The 25,082-nt window shown below is 41.2% G+C and overlaps 1 pseudogene; it reads left to right on the top strand.

Moving 5' to 3' along the window:
• On the top strand, positions 1–24,593 carry LOC149162998 (uncharacterized; annotated as a pseudogene).
• Positions 24,594–25,082: the final 489 nt, after the last annotated feature.

The following is a 25,082-nucleotide window of genomic DNA, read 5'->3' as shown; positions in this document are numbered from 1 at the left end:
ATGCCAAAGCGGAAGAAGGGAGCCAGAAAGAAGCCAGAGAATCAGAGGGCGAGGCAGAAGGCCATTTCCCAATAGCAATTCCATATTGATTTGGGCAGACATCCATGCAATTATCTCTATACTTGCGATTTTTTCCACCACCCCCAGATGAACAGGTGTTACACTAAAAAATGTCACCATGGTCATGAACAGTTAGTATGGCTCTATCAATAGTCATGCTATCCTCCTGGGCAAGTCTTGTGCCTCTGCTTGCCATGTCAAACTCCAAAAAAGAGAGAAAGTCTTTGTAAATGTGTTTATCTCTGGGTACGCAAGTTCTCTCAGCTTTGCCTGCGGGGACGCACCCCATGTTCACAAAAGTCGCGTACTTGTACGCTCTGTATAGGGACAGGTGCTTCCCCCTGTAAAAGCCAAAATGTACAAGTTTCATCTTTAAAAATTTACTTGTGGTCATTTCTAGAGCATTCTAGAAGGTTGTTCGACGTGTATTGAGCGCCTCCAGATGGTTCATGCATCCCTATCAAGGAGGAACTTATCCCATCAAGAGGGGAACTATCCCATCCAAAGAGGGACTTATCCCATTGATGGTGGACTTGAATAACTTCTTCTTGAGCACTATAAATACAGGCCTTGGGCCAGAAGGAGGGGAGGTTGAAAGCTATAGATTTCTAAGGGTAAATGCTGTCGAAATAGAAACTCCCATTTAGAAGCTTGTGAGGAGAGATTTCCATCTTTACTTGTTCTACTTGGAAGTGGGGTGAGCTTTGTCAAAGTAGAGGAAAATCTTGAAGGACCCTTGGGAGGAACTTGCACAACACCAAGGCTCAGGTTGTAATTGTTCCTTTTGTTACCTTTTAATACAAATAGACTTATTTTTCTCAACAGATTGTTATTCATGGTTTGTTTCATATATTCCTTGGTCAATATGATAGAAGTGTATTGTTTTATGAGTTTATCAGGTGCTATTTAATCTTTTGGCTTGTTGGTGAATGCAGGTTTCAAAGATAAGGAGGAGCTCATCCGGATCGGCGAGACTAGACTACTACGAAGCGTTGGACTAAAGGTATGTTAAAGATCCCCTGATTGCTTGTATTTACAATGCATGTTTAGAGAAAAGTAGTGTTTATTTGGTTTGTTTGTCACTAGAGAGTCTTAGGCTCCTAGGGAGGTTGATTGTGTCTGCACTATTAACTCTTTCCGCCTGACAAATTGGCGACTCCACTGGGGAGACTCCATGAATGAGAATGATTTTTCCTTTTGAATGAACTTTGCTCTGAGAAAATTGATTTATTTTTCTGGTTTTTGACTGTGTGAATGTGCATTTGGGTGGATTAGCTTAGTCTTAAGTTAGTTTTTATTTTTCTTGCTTTTTACAGTAGGACGCAACCTCTGAGTCTTGCACAGTGCGTCCCTGGACGCACTGTTGCTGTGTGCACAGAGCGGGTATGCACCTGTTCTAACGGGTTACCTGCGTCCCCTGCTAAAATTTGAGAAAATTCCATTTTTTAGATTTTTCCCTCTTAAATTTTGCTTTTTTATAGTTTTTGCTGCCCAGATCCATTAGTAGCTTGTTAAAGATCCTTCACCTGAATTGGTTTTGATAGTGTTAAGTGTTTTAGTGGATTTCATTGAAATTTAAGCCTAGGGTTTGATTTTTGAGTAGATCCTATAGTGACTTTAATGGTAGAAGTTGTCAAGCCTTAGATCTCTCTGGTTTGGTCCACCTTCTTAGGAGTCGGATCTGTCGTAAGTCTACCCGTGTGAGCAACCAACCTATTGAGTTGTCTCTTTGGTCAAATTTCAAAGTGCTTGTTTGATTGAGTGTTGATTTCCATTTTAAAAAGAACAAAAAGATTTGAGTTTTGTTTTGATCAGCTCTTGATTCTGCATTAGCTGGTCCTTAGCTTGACTGTGGCTAAGTAAAACAACCTAGAATTCGTCTTGTAGGTTTTGGCCTCGTTAGGTTTTCTTAGAGTAAATTTACCTTTTAGTTTGCTTGTGAGTAAATTTTCATAGATTTTAATAGTTGATAAGATTGATTTTTGATAAATTAGATTTATTTTCTTTGTTTAAAGAAAAATACAAAAACATCTTCTTTAAAAGTCTTGTTTCAAGTAGCTTTTGGAATTTTTGAAAGAGAAAGGAACTTTTCATGCAAGTATTAAATGGTCGTGTTTGTATGCTTGGAAAGATTAAGAGCTTTATTTCTTTGATTTTCGTTACAAAGAGAGTTGTTTTATACATTTTCATTCTCTAAACTTTCTTAGCTAAGAATTTCATTGAAAAAGAGAAAGTAGAGTAAATCATCTTAGGTGCATTTTGTAGCGGTTAGAGTCGAGTCTACACACCATTGGTTTCATCTCCACCACCCTTTGAGTTAAAGAAAAACCATAAAATCAATGCTTAAAGTAAAATTTACATAGTAACTTTTCTTTTACTAGGGCTCTGAAGCACCAACAGAGCTTAGGCTAGAGTCTTGGAGTAGGTGAGTAATTAACTCTCCAAGACTGTAAAACCAAACAAGTAGCTGATCTTGTGATAGAATCAAATCCAATTGTTACATTTACACTCTGGGAAAGCTCCTCTTAAAGGAGAAGCACGAGCTCGTGTCCGAACCAGTGAGGGGATCCATCCTCCCTCGTTGGGAACGACGCCAGACAGTACGTATTACAAACGGTAAACCTCGGATTAACCATTGTCGAGGAGCCAGGGGTCACTTATCGGTAAACCTTGGATTACTGTCAAGGAGCTGGTAAGGGGATTGAGCTTGCTACTCTGCCCTTGCGTGCTGTCGGAGTTTAGACTGTTCCCCCAGGTGTACTTGTGGCCGTTGGTAACCTTAGTGACCATAATATTTAGGATTCTACCCAAGCTGACGGTGGAGGGAAGGTCCCACTGTACCTGGAGCAGACGTCGGTTATACTCACTTGGATTTTCTGGGGGGTTCACTTCACTTCGAGACGGTTAAAGTGGAGGAACTTGTGCTGATCTATTCATTAAGCAGGTTATCGGGGTAACTGTTCCACCCTCTACTTCTGTACTGAATTCGGCGATGTTGGATTTCATCACCAACTAGTGTTTTCGGTCTGGAAGGCTACTGTTTGTGTGTGGTTTGACGCCCTAGATTCTTTAGGCGTGTGCATCAAAATTTGTTTGGTTCTTTAGCGGCTTTTAGGTGGTTTGATTTGAAATTTTTACTTTGTTTTCGTGTGTAGTAGTTAAAGGTTTTAATTGTGGCGGAATTACCGAGGAGACAGTCCCGTAGAATTCGGGGCCAGTCACCTGAGATTGTTACTGTGGCAGATTTGTTGAGGAAATCCCGTACATTACGGGGTGAACCTCCCGAAGACGTCCCGGGTCATTACGAAGGTTTAAAAGTCCTTGTAACTCCTCCTAGTGGCAGTAGAGTAAGTTCACCTGAAGAAGGAGAATCTGCCTTGGTAGTCCATCCAGATTACCAAAGTCTAGAGACAGGTTATAATCCTGAAACTGTTGCAGTTTCCGAGCTTGCTGGTAGTTTTTCATCTACTGGTGATTTAGGTGAGGAACCTGAAATATCCGAACCTATTACTCCAACTTCTAGTGTTCCAGATTCACCGAGAGTAGAACGAATTATCACTGAAAATCTCCCTACTGGTTTGATTGCCATCGAAGAACTTGCTCCAGAGGAAGACATAGGTGTCTCTAATCTTGAAGGTCAACTTACTATTGATCTAAGAGAGCGTGAATCCATATTTTACAGTCCTCCTAGAAGTAATACTTGGTACCTTTCGTTAACAAATTATTTGGACAACTCAGGCTTAGGTTTTACTCCACCTCGTACTCCTTTCCCACCTGGAGGTTTCACTACTCTTGTAAATATGTCTGGTCAGTCGTCAATGTTTAGTCAATCGCCTGAATCATTCTTGCATGGCGGTCCTTCGGTTCCTACTGGGTATCAGTCTTTGTCTGGTACTTTTGCAGGGGCATCTCCTCAACCCATTGAACATGGGTTATTTTCTGGAAACAATGGTAATCAACCATTGAGTGTAGGAGACATTTATATGATGTCAGGTTCAAATCCCGGTTCTCAACCTCAAGGTGGTCAATTACCGCCTGGGGGGCAGCCTCAAATAATGCCTGGGGGGCAACCTCAAGGTGCTCCAATTGTGGCTGGGGGGCAGCCTCAAGGACAGTATGTGCCTATGGCACAATACTTTCCTCAAGGTCAACCCCAACCTCAATATGTACCTCAAGGTCAACCTCAGTATCAATATGTTCCTCAAGGCCAACCCCAGTATCAGTATTCACCTCAAGGCTATCTCCCTCAAGGTCAATACTCGAGTCAAGGTTATCAACCACCCCAAGGTCAATCTTACGTTCAAGGTACGGGAAATGTTCCTTACAATTATCAATCCTATCCTCAATACGGTTATGGATCTCAATATCCTCAACCTGTAATGGGTCAAATGGGTCAATACCCTGGAATGCCTGTAGTGTGGGATCCTTCGCAAGGTCAACAAGTGTTGCAACCGAATGTACAGTTGTCACCTCAAACTGGACAACCTTTAGTTACTGGTTCACCCCAGCAACCAGTCCAGTCAAATGTTCAAACTTTTGTACCTCCGGTAGTTACTCAGTCGGGGCCTACTGTGCCTAGTACTCCATCTCAAACGACTACTGCAACTATTGCAACATCTGTTTCATCTACCACACTCACTTCTGGAGTATCGACAGCTCCTGTTTCTACTGTCTCTGCTACCACTCCTCAGACATCTTTACCTCCGTCTGGATCTACGATTCAAAATACGGTTCAAATGCCTGTAGGGCAGCCTGGTATAAGTACGGTTGTTACTACTCAACCTCAATATGCTTATGAACCGTACCAGGGTCAGTACCAATATGGGCAAGTTGTCCAACAACCAGCTTATCAGTATCAACCGTATCCTGGGTATACTTATCAACAACCTCAACAACCCCAGTACGGTCCAGTTAATCCTGGTTTTCCAGGAGGATATAATATCCTGAATGCAATGCCTATTCCAAGTTATCCTCGATATCCTCCTCCTGGGGCTGGTGTAATGACTCAGAGTTTTAGGGATCCGAACCGGCAATTGCCGTTTATCGCAACTTTGGATTTACCAGACTTGTCGCGCCTAACGAACGATCCAATCAATTATCAACCGTTTTGGCCGACAATGCCAAATAAGTTGCCCAGCGATATACCCAAGTTTGAAGGTAAGCCTGGAGAGGATCCGTCGAATCATGTGATGACTTACCACCTCTGGTGTGCTTCGAATTCTATCTCGGATGATTCGATCCGCTTACGTCTTTTCCAGCGTACACTCATTGGTCTCGCAGCCAAGTGGTACATTGAGTTGCCACGGGCCACTTTTTACAGTTTTAGCCAGTTAGCTACCTCGTTCTTAACTCACTTTCAGTTGTCGGTCAGATACGATAACGGCACGGAACTATTAACTTCATTAAAACAATCAACGTCCACCTATATTTCTGATCACATTCATGAGTGGAGACGTCGAAGAAGGTTAGTGAAAGTTTTTATTCCGGACCAAATCTTAGCTAAATGGTTTGTCAAATCATTATTACCGAAGATCACTGAAGATGTAGCTAAGGTCGGCGTAGTTACTGAGGAGCAAGTCATTGCTCAAGCGCAGTACCTTGATTTAGTTTACACTCAATCAGGTACGTTACACGAGAAGATCCCAGATCTTCCAAAGTCGAACCAAATTGCTGCTGCTCCTTCGGGATCTCATGCCGCTGATGGTATGATTGGTACAGTGAATACTAAGAGCAAGAAGAAATCTTCCAAGAATTCTACTACTCCTATAATCACTTTACCTGATTCTCCGACAGGAGAGTCATCTCCTCCTGAACTTACTGCCGATATTCACGTTGTAGAGTCATCTACGGCCAAATCCAAAAACGGTGGAAAGAAGAAGGCTAAGAAGAAGGCTAAAGCAGACAAGGCTCCAAAGGAGAAAACAGAAAAGTCGGAAACCAATGACGAAAAGCGCAAACCTCGATATCCCTGTCTTATTTGTGAAGAAGATCATTTTACAAGGGATTTCCCTCATCGGGCAGCGGTTGTGAAAATAGTCAAAGGTTCTCCCACTCCTGCTGTATTGCAAGATCCCTTTCCAAAGCAGGAGAGTAAGATGATAGGTTCTTCTTCAAATGCCAGTGAAGAACCCATTTTGATGATGTCTCATGTGAGGATTGCGACTCGAGCGAACGATTATGGTAGTAAGGCTCCTGTTGATGGTAAAGAAGCAGAATCTTCTCATTCTATTCCATCAACCTCAACTCCCGGTTCCGATCCACTACAGATCGAGAAACCTAACCCGGATTTAGTAATCAAACTGCCCGCCAAGGGTGTACTTCGAAGGTCTGCTTTCAATCCACATGCGAGAGTGGCCCAGAATTACAACATTGTTGAGGACTTAGCTGTTTCACCCTCAGTAATGTCGGCTTTAGAAGTGCTGCAATCATGCCCAGCACAACGAAAATTACTTTTGTCGGCTATCGGAGCTGTTGATATTCAGGACCCAAATCTAATGATCTTCGATCTAGAAAATAGTACACCGCGCTTACCCCATCAAATGGCTTTCCAGATCCCAGTGATAGTCAAAGGCAGACCTATTCATCGGACTGTAATTGATGAGGGAGCTTCCACGTGTATTATGTCGATTCAGTGTTGGAGATCGCTCGGTTCTCCTTCGTTGAACCAATCCCCCACCATCCTTAAGGCTTTTGATGGCCGTGGGTTCCGTCCGTTTGGTATTCTGCAGGAATTACCTATAGGGGTAGAAGGCAAAACCGTTAGTCTAGATGTGGAGGTGGTTGATGCCCCTCTAGACTACAACCTTCTCTTGGGACGAAGTTGGTCATATGTCTGGGTATGCCACAGCTCAGAAGGTGTTGCGTGCTGGCTATTTCTGGCCGTCCATGTTTAAAGATTGTATCATTGCGGTCCGAAAATGCCACAACTGTCAAGTTTTTGATCGCAAGATGCGCGCACCGCCTGCTCCTCTCCACCCTATAATTGTCGTTGGACCATTCGCCAAATGGGGTATCGACTTTATTACTTGTAACCCTCACTCGGCCGGGGGGCATGCGTATATCATCCTCGCGGTTGATTATTTTACTAAATGGGCCGAGGCGATGCCTACATTCGACGCAAGCGGCAAAACAGCTGCAGTTTTCGTATTCAATCATATTATAACTAGGTTTGGTGTCCCGCAAGCGATCATTACAGACCATGGGAGCCATTTTCGAAACATCATGATGACTGAGCTTACAAGCCAGCTTGGTTTGCGCCACGATAGCTCTACTCCTTATTATCCGCAAGCCAACGGTTTGGTTGAGTCTATCAACAAAGTCCTTGTTATCATAATCCGACGAATCATTGGTATTCATCGGTCGAATTGGCATAACATGTTATTTTCAGCGCTATGGGCATATCGAACTTCAGTAAAAACTTCAACAGGGTTCACTCCTTTCCAGCTAGTTTATGGCTTGGAAGCTGTGTTACCCATTGAATGCGAAATCCCATCACTTCAAATGGCTGTCGAATTACTTCCAGCTACTTCCGAAGAGGAGAAACGGTTATTATACTTAGCCAAATTAGATGAGACTCGACGTGACGCTACTTTGGCAATCGAGACTCATGCGAAGCGAATGAAAGCTCAGTATGATAAAAATGTGACCCCTCGGAGTTTTTCGGAGGGAGACCTAGTGCTCTTATATGATCAAGCTAATGATAAACTAGGTGCTGGAAAGTTCGTTCCCATGTGGCATGGACCCTATATTGTCAAGCGAAAGCTAGCAAAAGGGGCCTATGAGTTAGTTGATTTTGATGGGGACTCTTTGGGTAAACCCAGAAATGGACTTTACCTAAAGAGATATTACGCTTAAAAGAAGGGTGTGGAGAAATTTTAGTTAGGTTAGGTTTTCCTTTCTAGCTAGTGTGTTTGTTTGTTTAGATAGTGTGCTTAGCTTAGAAAGTGTGTTTCTCGTCGTTATTCTGGCTTATCTTGGTTTTACTCTTGATATTGCAGATGTCGACGCCTCTCCAAACATACATTGGATTCGCTGATGGTGCTTGTCGTAGTACACGGAATATCTCTTCCGCAGCTTGGGTTATTTATTCACCCTCTGACGAGTTAGTTTCTATGCATGGGGTGAGCCTCGGTCAAACAACGAACAACATTGCAGAATACAGTGCAGTGGTTGAATTATTATCTGAATCTATTTCATTTGGAATTCGACGTTTGATAGTGAGGTTAGATTCTGAACTCGTTGTATTACAGCTTAATAGAGTATATGCCATTAGAAATCCTGTATTATTAAGATTATTTTTGATAGTGCGTCTCTTGGAACGTGAGTTTGATTACATTGAATATCAGCATATTCCAAGGTCTCTAAATACATTAGCAGATGCAATTGCTTCTCGAATGTTGGAAATACATTTACGATAATCATACAAGTAAATTTAAAAACATTTCATCATACATGTTTAACAAGATAAGCCGGTAATAGTGATATATATATAGATAGGAGTGTGTCAAAAAATATACATCGTCTTCGACCATAGGTTGAAAAACACCTTATGGTCGGCAAAAATGATAAGTACAAAAAGGTCAAAAATGTCACATGTGTCTACAAAGTGACCATCCAATCACTGGTGGTGCTCTCTATATGACACCACTGCACGGGCTATCTTACGCAAAAATCTCCTAAATGGTCCAGGGACTGCAACTACGTAACGCTGAAGTCTGATAGGAATGTCATCCATCGAAGTCTCGGGCATATCCGCCATGAGACGTTGTAGGTTATGCTCTAGCTCAGCCAGTGAATCTGCAGCTGCGTCCTGTGGGGCCGGCGCCGGTGCAACTGGATGTCTCCTCTCAAAAGGCCGGAGGTTGGCTGGCCGCTGTGGACCAACATCTGCATTTTGAAAATTTTAACTGTCAGTTTTGAGACGATATATATAAAAACAAAAAAATAGATAACTTAAAAACTTGTGAAAAAATAAAGTACCTCTGTCATCCCATTGCTCTCCCTGTGGAAGAGCCATGTCCGGATCATTCCGAAAATCTACTCCGGCATATGGAAAGTCCTGAATCGCGAAAACCTGGTCCTCTAACCAGTGAAAATAACTATCAGCAAATCGAACAACCGTCGCGCCCTCATCGGGATGTCGGGCCATAACCATAACCCATCGTACCAGCTTTGGCTCCCGAGGATCCAAGATATCAACAGTGAGATGCTGAGGGATCAGCATCGGAACTCTCTCTGTAGAGCATTGGAAAGGTATGTTTTAATAAATAACTTAGTGATGTTTTAAGCAATAGTTGTAACCTTTTCTTTATTATAAAGTAGGGAGAATGTAATGAGAATGAGTTCGAATGACCAAATCACTAACAGTTATCTTCTCTATGCAGGAAAAGACAAAAGTAGGAAGGCGCGGTGCAAAACGAGAGTTTCATGAGGAGATAACGGCTATCCCTCCAATTCCAAATAAAGTTCAGACCAGGTCGAGTAAATCAAGGCAGATCAATCCGGAACGAGATGAAGGACTGCCAGTTCGGAAGTATAGGCAGAGAAAAGAAAGGAGTTAACAGTTTAACAGATCACTCAGGATATTTGATCCTGAGGGATCGTTACTTTCAATTATTTTGTTGTCTGGTTAACTCCGCCATTAATTGTATAAAAAGGGGCAGCATTGAAGATTTGGGGATCCCTGGATTATTTTGTATCTTTAACTTTTTGTTCACGGGTTACACTGTTGGTTAAACTCAGACTATCGAGTCTCTTTGAGACTTAGTTTTGTACTCTCATTGATGCGTTAATATAATATCTTTGGTGTTACTTTCTCCCTGCATCTGAAGTAAGTTACGGAAGTGCGCCATTGGAAGCTTCGGGCCCGGCTCCAACGGACACTGGCTGATTGTATCATTACAGTTCTGCTTTGTGTGGTTTGTTTCCTATAATCTGATATATTTACATGTCGTTCCATACTCGTTCATCCGTAGTTTTCCTGTTGTAAATCTCTGTAACAAGTTTACATCATACTTTCAGGATTAATCGCATAATGTTGTTCTAAGTTGTTTACTTCAGTTACAGAATTCAGAAGTAGGATGTTTCAGCTACAGATGATTGGAGTAATGGACTACTGGTGATCTTTTCAGATTATGTACATATGATTGACGTTTCCTGTTGATAATGATTTGCTTTTCCATTTGATTGAACTGTCCACTTGTACAAAATATATATATGATTGACGTTTCCTGTTTATAATGATTTGCTGTTCCATTTGATCAAGCTGCCTACTTGTATAAACGATTGTTCTTTCTTTGTATGTAAGTTGATGCCAAGGCTTGGAAGTGTTAAACTCGCGAGATTTAGTTTCTTTCCTGCCGTTCCTTTTTACTGCTGTTCCATTTCTGAGTTGCCGTTCCATTCTGCTTTCTTGCTGTTCCTTTTTACTTGCATTCATTGGTTTGGCGTGGGAGGAGGATCAAGGCTATTGTGAGATGCAGCAGATGCTATAATGCTCCCAGATCATGATCCATACTCTACTTCCTTTTCCTTCATCAGTTTCTAGAGGGATAGGTTACTAATTCCATACCCTCGACTGACGAAGTTGCTGTGTGTGATTCCTTTATGCAAAAGTAATTTAGCATAGCTTAGCATCCGTTTACTCTTGTATTTCTTAGATCTATACTACGAAGCATTACTCTGACAAATAGCCTCAAATTGAGATATCCTTTACAATAACAAAACGCTCCCGGATTGACTTGTAATGTGAGATAACTAGAGGTGAAAAAGACCCTTGTTACAGCTCCACACTCTCCAAGGCAAAGCTCACAAATATAGGCCCATATCCAAAGGTCTTCAGTTGTCCGTTCTTTGCCTTGGTCAATTGGGCCTTCACATTGGCCGTCACAGCATCGCACCAGTTGAAGATGGTGCCTCGGAAACAGTCAATAGCCATCCGCATCTGGGACCCGGTGGCGATATGTAGAGCGGCTGCGCCGCAAATTCTGGTTACAGTGAAAGCTATGACCATGAGTTCACGCCGAGAGATATATTTGATCTCTATGCCTTTCGCATGGTGAACATTAGGTCTGCACCAGTCTTCTCGGAGACTAGCAAGGGATTGGCCACCCGGCCTATTCCCGGCAAGATTGAGTTTCTCACCCCTGTTCGGCAAGCCAGTGAGAAAGTATATGTCAGAGGGCTCAATCTCGAGCTGCTGCCCTCCGATATAAAAGCATTGCTCCTGAATGTTCAATCTCTCAACCAGCCACTCCAAGAATCTCACCTGAGCCCTCATGCCAGGTATGGCCCAGTATTTGTACAGCCCGCATGCTTTTAGGGCGTCAACAAAAGGTTGGTGACCAATCACGTCTAAATCAACATCCTCGTGCTCTCTTTCTCTCCAATCCAACATGGTGAGTTCCCTACACACCAGCAAACAAGTATTAGAATTAGTTTGAGAAATTTTCATTGGTTAAAATTGGAGATTGGGGTTTCAAAATCCGCATTTTGCGGGGTACGCACCCCGCGTTTAGAACACAGGGCGTCGGGACGCAGCTGGCCCGAAGGTGAGCTGCGTACCCCGACCTTTTTTCTTTATAAGAAAAAGGTCGGGGGACGCAGGTCACCCTCAGGCCACCTGCGTACCCCGCAGGGCGCACTTTAAACCCTAAACCCCTCCAAAAAATCAAAAATAAAACTTAAAACAACATTCTAAACGGATGAAATTGAAGAGTAGGATGATGTGAAATACCTGGAAGAGACGGCATTCGATTCCGACGGTCGGATTTTCCGCAATGACCACGGGAAGTTTCTTTTCAAAAGCCCTTTGTTCAACCTCAACAGTAACACGGTAAAAATGACATGGTAAAAACTCTTTTTATAGGTTTTTTGGATGAATGAATGCCAGGTTTGTTTATTTTTCACCATGGAAAGATGTTTTTCGATGAATTTTTGCCTATCTTAAACAGGTATGAGTAATGTGTCGTTTTTGTGCAGGACAAAGGGATTTAGAGGGAAAATTGTTATTCTTCACAAACCAAAACATCCGAGTCATCTTTTAAGCCCTTTTCTGACTCCTGAAACATGAAAATATTGCCGAGCGTGTCTTTTACACTCGTTAAAATGGAACTAAAAGACGGTCCCCTTACAGCCCTTTTCTGACCGAAAAAACAGGCAAAGATTGCCGGGTTTTTGTCGTTTCAAACTCGAAACCGGAAATAAAACGACGTGTCCTTGATCACTTTTTACTTTTCAGGTCAGTGACACTAACTATGAAAGTACTCCTTGGTCACAAGATCAAGCGGTTCCCCCAGGTATTATTTTATACTTTTTCAGGCTTGTGGGACACAAATTTACGAAAAAGTTCAACGTGGAGTCTTCTTAAGTTTTTCAGACTCTCTAAAATTGAAAAACGCCGAGTTTCTCCTATACTGGACTCGTTAAAATTTCACAGTAAAGGACCTGTCCAATTACAAACAGGAACGAACCGCTCCTTCCTAGGGTTCGAATCAAAACTAGGTTGGACTCATCCGAAGGATGAGCTTATAATCAAGCATATGTTATCCTCCTCAAGCTTGTTAAAAATAAAGAGGTACTTGCCAGAAATGGTGGGGGAAAAGAGATAAAAATGAGTCTATTTGCCATCCTTTGTCACAAAAGAAACTTTATAACCACTCTTGAACACGACACTTTTCATTCACTTGGGTTGGGGAAATTCTTTGTCTCACAGTCAATCAAGCCACTTTGAAAGTCTTTAACCGGGTTCCAGGGATTAACTTTGAGTCATTTATCACCAAACCATCCTTTGTGTCGTTATGTGTTCAAGAGGTCTGTAAACAAAACTTTCATCTGCAAAATACCTTGTCATCCATTTTGACCATCCCTGAGTCAGTCCTTACAGCAACATTTCTTCAACTTGAACTATGATTTCGTGTTGTGGGCTTGCCTGCGACGAGTCGCTTTCTATCGACATCAGCACATTATCTAGAGAGATGACTTAGAAATCGTCAGTACCTTGAAGTCTGCATGCCTCAATGGCAGGTTTCTCGCCTTTGACGTCAGTTTACATCATTGACTTTCGATCAAAGGACTCCGTGAAATGTTCGACATCAACTCATCCATTCACATCTCATGGATTGTACAGGGTACTTTGAGAACCATTGACATTACTGGTGGTCTCTCTCACACTTGTTAACAGTTTACATCATCGACTGGTAATCAAGTGGTTTCTACCATGTTCGACTTCAACTCATTCATTCACATGGCTAGAATCATACCAATTCGAGAAGTAGAGATGAAGACCCTGGATCTAGTTTCCACCATCCAGGCTGCGAGGAGTTTTGTATTCATTGTATAGTATACCAATTATAAACAGATGGCTGCGTCCATACTGTGTCTACGCAAAGTCTATAATTATGATGTATTTCAAAATCATTCCTGTATCAGAATAGTTAGTCTGTTAGTTAAAGTTTTTGATCTGAGTATGGGAATGCCTACCTCAGCGATGATATAATCTTATACATGTATTTTGTGTTGAAAATTGCAGGTTCTGACCAGGCTCTCCTCAAGACGATCCTTGAAATGATAAAGCGCTTCACCCTTCCTAGATAAAACAAAACCCTAATCTACTACAGGCTTTGCACTTTAGGGGGCAATCTGTTACACTAAAAAATGTCACCATGGTCATGAACAGTTAGTATGGCTCTATCAACAGTCATGCTATCCTCCTGGGCAAGTCTTGTGCCTCTGCTTGCCATGTCAAACTCCAAAAAAGAGAGAAAGTCTTTGTAAATGTGTTTATCTCTGGGTACGCAGGTTCTCTCAGCTTTGCCTGCGGGGACGCACCCCATGTTCACAAAAGTCGCGTACTTGTACGCTCTGTATAGGGAAAGGTGCGTCCCCCTGTAAAGTCAAAATGCGCAAGTTTCATCTTTAAAAAGTTACTTGTGGTCATTTCTAGAGCATTCTAGAAGGTTGTTCGACGTGTATTGAGCGCCTCCAGATGGTTCATGCATCCCTATCAAGGAGGAACTTATCCCATCAAGAGGGGAACTATCCCATCCAAAGAGGGACTTATCCCATTGATGGTGGACCTGAATAAATTCTTCTTGAGCACTATAAATACAGGCCTTGGGCCAGAAGGAGGGGAGGTTGAAAGCTATAGATTTCTAAGGGTAAATTCTGTCGAAATAGAAACTCCCATTTAGAAGCTTGTGAGGAGAGATTGCCATCTTTACTTGTTCTACTTGGAAGTGGGATGAGCTTTGTCAAAGTAGAGGAAAATCTTGAAGGACCCTTGGGAGGAACTTGCACAATGCCAAGGCTCAGGTTGTAATTGTTCCTTTTGTTACCTTTTAATACAAATAGACTTATTTTTCTCAACAAATTGTTATTCATGGTTTGTTTCATATATTCCTTGGTCAATATGATAGATGTGTATTGTTTTATGAGTTTATCAGGTGCTATTTAATCTTTTGGCTTGTTGGTGAATGCAGGTTTCAAAGATAAGGAGGAGCTCATCCGGATCGGCGAGACTAGACTACTACGAAGCGTTGGACTAAAGGTATGTTAAAGATCCCCTGATTGCTTGTATTTACAATGCATGTTTAGAGAAAAGTAGTGTTTATTTGGTTTGTTTGTCACTAGAGAGTCTTAGGCTCCTAGGGAGGTTGATTGTGTCCGCACTATTAACTCTTTCCGCCTGACAACAGGGCCTTCTACTACTTCTGTGGCTCCATTACTAAAATCCCTTCCTGTGTTCAGTTCGGCAAGACCAAATGTATGGCAGCTGGATCTGACTGCATTTTTCGTCATCCTGGTCGCAATGTCACAGGAAATGAAAATGGTTGCCAGCATATGTGATTGTTGTGAAGCATTCATATTTCATTCCAAACGCTACCTTGAAACTCATTATTGTACATGTCCTCTAACTGATGCAACATGTGTTGAATGTGAACGGACTCTTTGGGATCATGGTGGGAGGATGTTCTGATGTTTTTCATGTGATCAATGGTTGTGTCAGGATGGTCAATTTGAGCACCAAGCTTCCTGCCAACATCTTGATAGTGATACTTGTTAGTTTCAGCCTTTGTAGCCTTCCTCTAGTGATCAAATATGCTCTTACAAAGTGATTTTAAGGTGTCAAGGTCAAATTTTGTCATTTCAAAGAGTCTTCAAGCAAAATCTGGTCACTAGGCTTTAGGTCTAGGGTTTGTTTTCACTCTTTTCAAAGTTGTCCAAATGGAAATCCATGTCATGATTCAGCTGAGTGTATCATCATTCAGAGGGTTGTCATAATCATGTCAGGTTCCAATGGGTCATTTTACATCTTGTTCATGCTTCAGTTGCGTCTAGGTAAGTTCATTTCCCTCTCCTAGGGTTTTGAAGGCAATTTCTCTTGAATGGCCAAATCAACATAAAACCTTGCATCCTGATGTTCATACACCTTCCCCTATCCTTAATGTACCTTATTAAACACTTCCCATCACTAAGATCCCCCAAATTCTTCATTTTCGCACAAACCCTAGTTTCTTGCCACAACTTGGCAATTTTCTAGGCTAGGCGTGTGTTTTTCCCTTTTGGACCCCTTCCCCTCACTCGATCTCTGAGATTCCACTTTCCCCTACTTCCTAACATCCCTCCCAACTTCCAAAAATTTCCCCAAGAATTTAAAAGCCCCTTATCCCCTTCATTTCGTTTCATTTCGACAAAATCCCTTGTTTCACACATCAGGATAGGTTTCACTCAAATGATGTTTCAGAGCAATAAAAGATGAATTTTGGAAAACTGAGAGAGGGTTTTGTTTACAACATGCCAAGGAATAAAAACCTCCTTCACTTTTTACATAGGTATAATGGTTTTTGAGAAATGTCAAGAGTACCGTTGCCTCGAGAGAATTGATGCACCTGCTGGAAGTAGTGTTGGGAGATTTGATTTTTGACAAGGTAAATGAACTAAAAATTGAACAATTCCACTTGGGTTGGAAACTAGACTCAAAGCCCTTTCCAACGTGCTATCACACGCCTAATTTGGACACCAGGAAGTCTTCCAAAATCCTCCTTCAAAAGTGCACTACTCATACAAGGTGTGCGCTGCGCATATAGAGGTGCGTTGCGCATTGGGCCTCACTAGCTAGTGTAAATTAACAAGGGCGCTGCGCATATAGAGGTGCACTGCGCATTGGGTTTGTGCGCTGCGCATTAGGTTACAGCACCAAGAAAACTTTGTTCATGCGACCAGATCTTTCCAAATCGACTCCAAAACTTGCAAGTAGGTTTTTCATGGTTGCTCAGTCGATTTTGAAAATGCTTATAGTGTGTTTAAAGTGGGGAAATTAATGTGTTTGGTATGGAGAGGTGACACCCTATGCTCATAAGCAGACTCATTCCTTAGGTTTTTAAAAACATGTTTATGGCTTTGTGATGGTTTTCCCAACTTGTATGATTGATATATGTACCTATGCATATATTGTCAAAGTGTCACTGCCCTCACGCTTTCAGTTTATCATTTTACCACTGCTGCCATTGCCATTGTATTACCATTGTTATTTCCTCTATTTTATTATGGTCATTATCACATCGTTTTCCCATCCTCCATTGATAAAATACAATCCCATACTCATTTTCCCCTTTGACAAATTTTAGCCAGCATCACAAAGGTTGCACATAACACGTTTTACTCATTTGTCAAATACCCTTGTGATCAAAACAGTCACTGTTTTATGCCAATCTACTTAAAAAGAGCTATTACCACTGTGACTTATTTCCTATGATGCTTTGGTATACATGTAACATGTTTAGGTTTTGAGCATACATTGAACTTTTGATTTCACTACACCTATATCAACGTACATATTGCAGACATCTTGTTTTCAAAGCCATGTCAAACACAGATTCAGTTTATGAGCAGGAGGTAGAGGCTAACCGAGAGATTTGGCTTGAGAGGGTCAACATCCACTTAGAGAAGTTGCTGGAAAAGGCTAATAGAGACAAAGACATGCTCCGTCACATGAAACATCATTATTGGGCTCGCATGCATGTCAACAAAGCAAAAATGAAGATTTTGAAAAGGAGGTTGAGCCAAGCACTAAAATGGCGAAAGAGGCCGGATCCACTTCGAGTTTTGGCCGAGGCTTTGCTGGTTGAGCATAACACATGATGGAGGGTCTTCACTCCGAATTTGAGCGAATTCGGAGAAATTTTTGTCATTTTGAAATTTTTGGTCCCAAAAATAGGTTTTTCGGCTATACGCGCAGCGCGCATGCGCGCTCGCTTTTGATTGGGACACTTGCTGGAGGAAAACTTTGTATTTTTGGGTTTGTCATGGTAAGTTACGCATGCTCAGCTATTTCCGAAGCATTTCATCAAGTTCTGGACGGTCAAAAGGCCCAAAAACACCATGAAAACCACCTTGCTGCCACCTTTTGCAATAGCAGGAAGTACCTCTCGGAGAATGCAGTTTTGAGAGGAAAAATGAGCTCCAAATTGGAAAATTCCACTTGGGTTGGAAAGTAGACATCTAGGGATTTCCAACGAGATATCGTCAACTCAATTTGGATGCGGGGAAGTGCCTCAAAATCAGCCTGAAAAGTGCATTGCGCATAGAGATCAGGGCGCTGCGCATAGAGGATTTTGGCCAATTTTTCACCTTCCAACTCAGAATTTCGGCCAGTTTTCACCAATTTCACTCCTTGATGTGATTTTTGACTCAAAATGATGTAATTTGATGTATGTAAGGTAACATGGCACTTGTCTACCTTCTTCTAGATGATTCATTCACAAATTAGCAAGAAATTAATGTAATGAATTAGTTTCCTTCTTTTTAGAGGCATGTTGTTTTGGTCACCTAGATTCTTGCTCCATGTTTAGAATTTGTTCAAACTGCTCCGAGAAGGAGGAGCTCGACCCCTAGAGGTTAGGGAATGAGGTTAGCTTGATCTATATATGTAAATTTTCATTCAGTAGCACAGGTTGGACTCTTGGGAAGATTTTGGCACACTATTGTACATATTTTTTATATTTTGGCTAAGGAAAGATCAGAGATTTTGCAGCACCTGTTGGGATTCTTGTGGCTTTCAGCTCTTGATGGTGTTTTTTCTTAGTTATTGTAATTTTATTCATGTTTACATGTATGCCATTCCTTCTTATGCTTCTGAAACTAAATGAATGAGTAAATGAGGTTGAATTCATTGTTCACAGTGCTCTTCCTTTAAAATTTGTTTAGTTTTACATATTTTCGTCAGTTTGGAGAGGATCCATGTTCTCCTTTGCCCTCTTCAGCTCCTTGTCATTTTGATCCGTCCATACACATGATCAAAGGCATCAAGACTATTGCCTACCTCGCCCCAACTTGATTTCTGCAAAGATCTGACCTCAATCCCTGCACCCAAAATTGGTTTTCCCATTTCTCCAACAAAAAACTCAGAAATCTAAAACAAACTTTCTTATCTCTTTACTAGCCTAAAATCAGTATTATTTGTGAGTCATCTCAACCTTTTTGAAGATCTTTTTCCAAGATAGACCCGTAGAGAGCCCTCTCCTGTCCTCTTAGGGCTAGCTACGAGGCTGAGCGTGGTTTGATGTGGCCTCGAGTTTTGCCTTCCTCAGCCTGAGGCAGATTTGAGCGCTAACATAGTGGCGACCATACTGGGGAAAAATGGTTTGCTTGTTGATGTCATTTTTTTAGAGCTACAGACAGAGCCTGAAGTTATGCCAGGTAACCTTCGAAACGCTTTTGCTTTGCATTAACAGAGGTAGATAAACGCTACTTCAGTCAATCTACGGTCTAGCTTGTAAACGTGACATCTAACTTGTTAATTACCCCAGTATATGTATCAAGATCAGATCTGATGGTTGATGGTGGACAACGATCAGACATAAGAAGGCTGAAATCATTCACCTGGCGACTCCTTTCACTGAAGAATCCAGCAACCTGTGCTTCATGGTGACTCCACTGCAGAGAGATGAGTAGCTTTGAGATTTCTCAAGATGGATCGGATTGCAAGAAGATACGCTCCCATGAGCCGAGATCACATCCCAGGTTTTCCAAACAAAATGCCCAAGGTAGATTGGTCAAAGAATTTGCCTATGTTCAGAAATGTGGAAGGTAATGATGCTGCTCTTCATCTGGTGAAATTTCACATTCATGTGCATCGATTAAAGATCAGTTTTCTTGAGGACTGTTTGATGAAAATTTTTATGGCTACTCTGGAAGATGAAGCCCGATCTTGGTATGAAAGTTTTCCATCTGCTTCTATTTACTTTTTAAAGGATTTTCATATCATGTTCTTTGAAAAGTATAAAGAATCATATCCATCCTTGGCTTTAGTTCAGGACTGTTGTAGCCATGTTCATAGCTTTATTGAAGATCTTGAGGATTTTTATGGGCGTGATGACTTGATGGACGGAGAAATCATGGAGGCTCTGTATGAGAATCCATTTCATCAACATGAAGAGAACCTAGAGGATTCCCATCAAGATGGTCAGGAAGTTTTGTAGCAGAATCAAGATCAGCAGGTTGAAATTTGTTATATGGCTGAAATTGATGAAAGAGAAGAGCTTGTTTCAGATCTGCCCACAGAAGAAGACAGCATACAGATTGCAGAATGTGATAATGTTAGGACAGCTACTTTAGAACTAGATTCAAATTGTAATGACCAACCATATCTTGTGTTGAAGCCCATCAAAGAGAGCTCTGCTGTTGAGATCATAGCCAGATTTTTGGATTCAGATGTTCATAAAAAACAGAATGAGATCTTTGTGCAAGTAAGTGATAAATTTCCTTTCAATAACTCAGTAATAAATGATAGTTTGAATGCCCTGTCATATGAAGATAATTACTGTTTAAGTAGAAGAAAACAAAAAGCATTGTCTCCTTTTTCTGAAGATGAGATAGATCTACTTTTGAGAGGTCTTGTTACAGCCCAAGCTACAGCAGATTTGCAGTGCACACATAGTCAGGAAAGTGTTAGTGAAACTTCTTCCTCTTTTGAAAAAGATGACTGTCTTATAATCAGTTTTTTAGACCAGCAAAAAGATAATTTTTTCTTTCACAAAGATGATAAGGCTATCATGTTTGATAATCTCAAAGATTGTTTTTTGTTTAAGAATGACCTACAGCACATTCACACCACGGAAGATCAAAACATTCAGGATTTCCATTCAGATTCCTCTTCATATGTTTCATGTGCTGAAATGTTTTTCCAAGAAGAGATCTTCTCATCCATTTGTTCAGAGTTTTTTGAAGCCTATGAGCATACTTTTACTGAAGCACATGATGAAGGCAGATCAGAATTTGAAGCAAAAGACACCTTGCTTTTTCAGCAGGATGTGGCAATGGCAAATCTTCATGTTTTTCAAGATCCTCTGGCAAGTTTGTTGCAACCAGCACTGAAGTTGTTTATTGTAGTATTCAGTGAGGAAGGAGATCACGGTCCAATAGGTTTTTGGATGCCCAGTGATCAGTTTGTATTGTTGACCAAAAGATCTAATAGGAAGAATCAGTCAAGAAGCCATCTTCTTGATTGGTTGCATTGGCATTTTGATATAGTTTGAGGATATATTGTCTTGTAAGGAACACAGGTGGCCATGTACTGCCACTAAGTTTTAGGTTGTAAGTTCAGGTCTTAGTCAAGTTGAGTCATTTTTCGAGTCAGTTTTCAATCAAGTTCCAGTCAAATAAATTAAGTCATCAGTCTTTTGTCGTTTTTTTTCGCAATAATTGACTCCATTTCCCAATGGACGAAGGCACTGGTCTGCTCTCCCAAAGATCTGCCGTTCTTGGCACCTCCAAGGAGCTACCATCCCCATTGGAGCCAATGTTAGTTTCAGCCTTTGTAGCCTTCCTCCAATGATCAAATATGCTCTTACAAAGTGATTTTAAGGTGTCAAGGTCAAATTTTATCATTTCAAAGAGTCTTCAAGCAAAATTTGGTCACTAGGCTTTAGGTCTAGGGTTTGTTTTCACTCTTTTCAAAGTTGTCCAAATGGCAGTCCATGTCATCATTCATCTGAGTGTATCATCATTCAGAGGGTTGTCATCATCATGTCAGGTTCCAATGGGTCATTTTACACCTTGTTCATGCTTCAGTTGCGTCTAGGTAAGTTCATTTCCCTCTCCTAGGGTTTTGAAGGAAATTTCTCTTGAATGGCCAAATCATCAGAAAAACTTGCATCCTAATGTTCATACACCTTCCCCTATCCTTAATGTACCTTATTAAACACTTCCCATCACTGAGATCCCCCAAATTCTTCATTTTCGCACAAACCCTAGTTTCTTGCCACAACTTGGCAATTTTCTAGGCTAGGCCTGTGTTTTTCCCTTTTGGACCCCTTCCCCTCACTCTATATCTGAGATTCCACTTTCCCGTGCTTCCTAACATCCCTCCCTACTTCCAAAAATTTCCCCAAGAATTTAAAAGCCCCTTATCCCCTTCATTTCGTTTCATTTCGACAAAATCCCTTGTTTCACACATCGGGATAGGTTTCACTCAAATGTCTCCTTCACTTTTTACACAGGTATAATGGTTTTTGAGAAATGTCAAGAATACCGTTGCCTCAGGAGAATTGATGCACCTGCTGGAAGTAGTGTTGGGAGATTTGATTTCTGACAAGGTAAATGAACTCCAAATTGAACAATTCCACCTGGGTTGGAAATTAGACTCAAAGCCCTTTCCAACAAGCTATCACACGCCTAATTTGGACACCGGGAAGGCTTCCAAAAGCCTCCTACAAAAGTGTGTTGCTCATATAAGGTGTGCGCTGCGCATATAGAGGTGCGCTGCGCATTGGGCCTCACTGGCTAGTGTAAATTAACAAGGGCACTGCGCATATAGAGGTGCGCTGCGCATTGGGTTACAGCACCAAGAAAACTTTGTTCATGCGACCAGATCTTGCCAAATCGACTCCAAAACTTGCAAGTAGGTTTTTCATGGCTGCTCAGTCGATTTTGAAAATGCTTATAGTGTGTTTAAAGTGGGGAAATTAATGTGTTGGGTATGGAGAGGTGACACCCTATGCTCATAAGCAGACTCATTCCTTAGGGTTTTAAAAACATGTTGATGGCTTTGTGAGGGTTTTCCCAGCTTGTATGGTTGATATATGTACCTATGCATCTATTGTCAAAGTGTCACTGCCCTCACGCTTTCAGTTTATCATTTTACCACTGCTGCCATTGCCATTGTATTACCACTGTTATTTCCTCTGTTTTATTATGGTCATTATCACATCATTTTCCCATCCTCCATTGATAAAATACAATCCCATACGCATTTTCCCCTTTGACAAATTTTAGCCAGCATCACAAAGGTTGCACATAACGCGTTTTACTCATTTGTCAAATACCGTTGTGATCAAAACAGTCACTGTTTTATGCCAATCTACTTAAAAAGAGCTATTACCACTGTGGCTTGTTTCCTATGATGCTTTGGTATACATGTAACATGTTTAGGTTTTGAGCATACATTGAACTTTTGATTTCACTACACCTATACCAACGTACATATTGCAGACATCTTGTTTTCAAAGCCATGTCAGACACAGATTCAGTTTATGAGCAGGAGGTAGAGGCTAACCGAGAGATTTGGCTTGAGAGGGTCAACATCCACTTAGAGAAGTTGCTGGCAAAGGCTAATAGAGACAAAGACATGCTCTGTCACATGAAACATCATTATTGGGCTCGCATGCATGTCAACAAAGCAAAAATGAAGATTTTGAAAAGGAGGTTGAGCCAAGCACTAAAACGGCGAAAGAGGCCGGATCCTCTTCGAGTTTTGGCCGAGGCTTCACTGGTTGAGCATAACACATGATGGAGGGTCTTCACTCCGAATTTGAGTGAATTCGGAGAAATTTTTGTCATTTTGAAATTTTTGGTCCCAAAAACAGGTTTTTCGACTATATGTGCAGCGCGCATGCGCGCTCGCTTTTGATTGGGACACTTGCTGGAGGAAAACTTTGTATTTTTTGGTTTTTCATGGTATGTTACACATGCTCAGCTATTTCCGAAGCATTTCATCAAGTTCTGGACGGTCAAAAGGCCCAAAAACACCATGAAAACCACCTTGCTGCCACCTTTTGCAACAGCAGGAAGTACCTCTGGGAGAATGCAGTTTTGAGAGGGAAAATGAGCTCCAAATTGGAAAATTCTACTTGGGTTGGAAAGTAGACATCCAGGGCTTTCCAACGAGCTATCGTGAGCTCAATTTGGATGCCGGGAAGTGCCTCAAAATCAGCTTGAAAAGTGCGTTGCGCATAGAGATCAGGGCGCTGCGCATAGAGGATTTTGGCCAATGTTTCACCTTCCAGCTCAGAATTTCGGCCAGTTTCACTCCTTGATGTGATTTTTGACTCAACATGATGTAATTTGATGTATGTAAGGTAACATGGCACTTGTCTACCTTCTTCTAGATGATTCATTCACAAATTAGCAAGAAATTAATGTAATGAATCAGTTTCCTTCTTTTTAGAGGCAGGTTGTTTTGGTCACCTAGATTCTTGCTCCATGTTTAGAATTTGTTCAAACTTCTCCTAGAAGGAGGAGCTCGACCCCTAGAGGTTAGGGAATGAGGTTAGCTTGATCTATATATGTAAATTTTCATTCAGTAGCATAGGTTGGACTCTTGGGAAGATTTTGGCACACTATTGTACATATTTTTCATATTTTGGCTAAGGAAAGATCAGAGATTTTGCAGCACCTGTTGGGATTCTTGTGGCTTTCAGCTCTTGATGGTGTTTTTTCTCAGTTATTGTAAGTTTATTCATGTTTACATGTATGCCATTCCTTCTTATGCTTCTGAAACTAAATGAATGAGTAAATGAGGTTGAATTCATTGTTCACAGTGCTCTTCCTTTAAAATTTGTTTAGTTTTACATATTTTCGTCAGTTTGGAGAGGATCCATGTTCTCCTTTGCCCTCTTCAGCTCCTTGTCATTCTGATCCATCCATACACATGATCAAAGGCATCAATACTATTTCCTACCTCGCCCCAACTTGATTTCTGCAAAGATCTGACCTCAATCCCTGCACCCAAAATTGGTTTTCCCATTTCTCCAACAAAAAACTCAGAAATCTAAAACAAACTTTCTTATCTCTTTACTAGCCTAAAATCAGTATTATTTGTGAGTCATCTCAGCCTTTTTGAATATCTTTTGCCGAGATAGACCCGGAGAGAGCCCTCTCATGTCCTTGTAGGGCTAGCTACGAGGCTGAGCGTGGTTTGATGTGGCCTCGAGTTTTTCCTTCCTCAGCCTGAGGCAGATTTTAGCGCTAACAATACTTTTCATTGTTTGTCTTGCAATTGTCTTGGAATATGTACATGCTTGCATTGCAATATTTGGTTCTGTGATGATCATGTGAAAAGTGTCACTAATACAACCAGGAAAGGAGAGGGACTAACATGTAAGAAGTGTGGTTATGCTTTGAGAGAGACAAAATATCTGAGTGTTTATGTTCGGCAACACAAGTTTGGATTCCAGGTTTATCTGATGTTGCTTGTGCAGCTATTGGAAAACACAACTATAATAGAATTGACTCATACAGAGTTTCTTGAAGCATAGAAGGCTTTAAATAAAATTGTTGATTGGTTTGGGTGCTTTCCAACCATTTTACAAGGGTGTAAAGGAGGATTATGACAAATACGATATGGTAGCTACAATTTAATAAAGAAAAGATGTTGATAGGGGCTGAGTTGATTGGTAAAGGAGGGTGTTGTTATTTGCTCTACCACAGTTCAAATCACCCCAGTAGCATGTTTCCCCTTGTGATCCAGTGCACCTGTGTAAACAGACCTGTTATTGTGGTTGGAGTAAGGTGCAAGTCCTAAGCACTTGGCAAAATAGATACCCCCTACTCACAGCTACTTAGATGAAGGAGAGCCACTGTTAGGACTCAAAGTTTGAACCTCGCTCTGATACCACATGTGAGGCTCCCTCCTAGGATCCTTTAACTAAAAACTAAATTTCTCTAATTTGAAACACAAAAATATGGGAAATTACTTATTTATATCTAAACACTTATTTGATGATAATATCCATTAAAATTAATTT

Source organism: Pinus tabuliformis, chromosome 5_2, assembly GCF_031772625.1.
Source record: "Pinus tabuliformis cultivar Carrire ecotype Pingquan chromosome 5_2, CPIR1, whole genome shotgun sequence".
Lineage (NCBI taxonomy): Eukaryota > Viridiplantae > Streptophyta > Pinopsida > Pinales > Pinaceae > Pinus > Pinus tabuliformis.
This window is presented reverse-complemented; position numbering and strand designations above follow the sequence as displayed.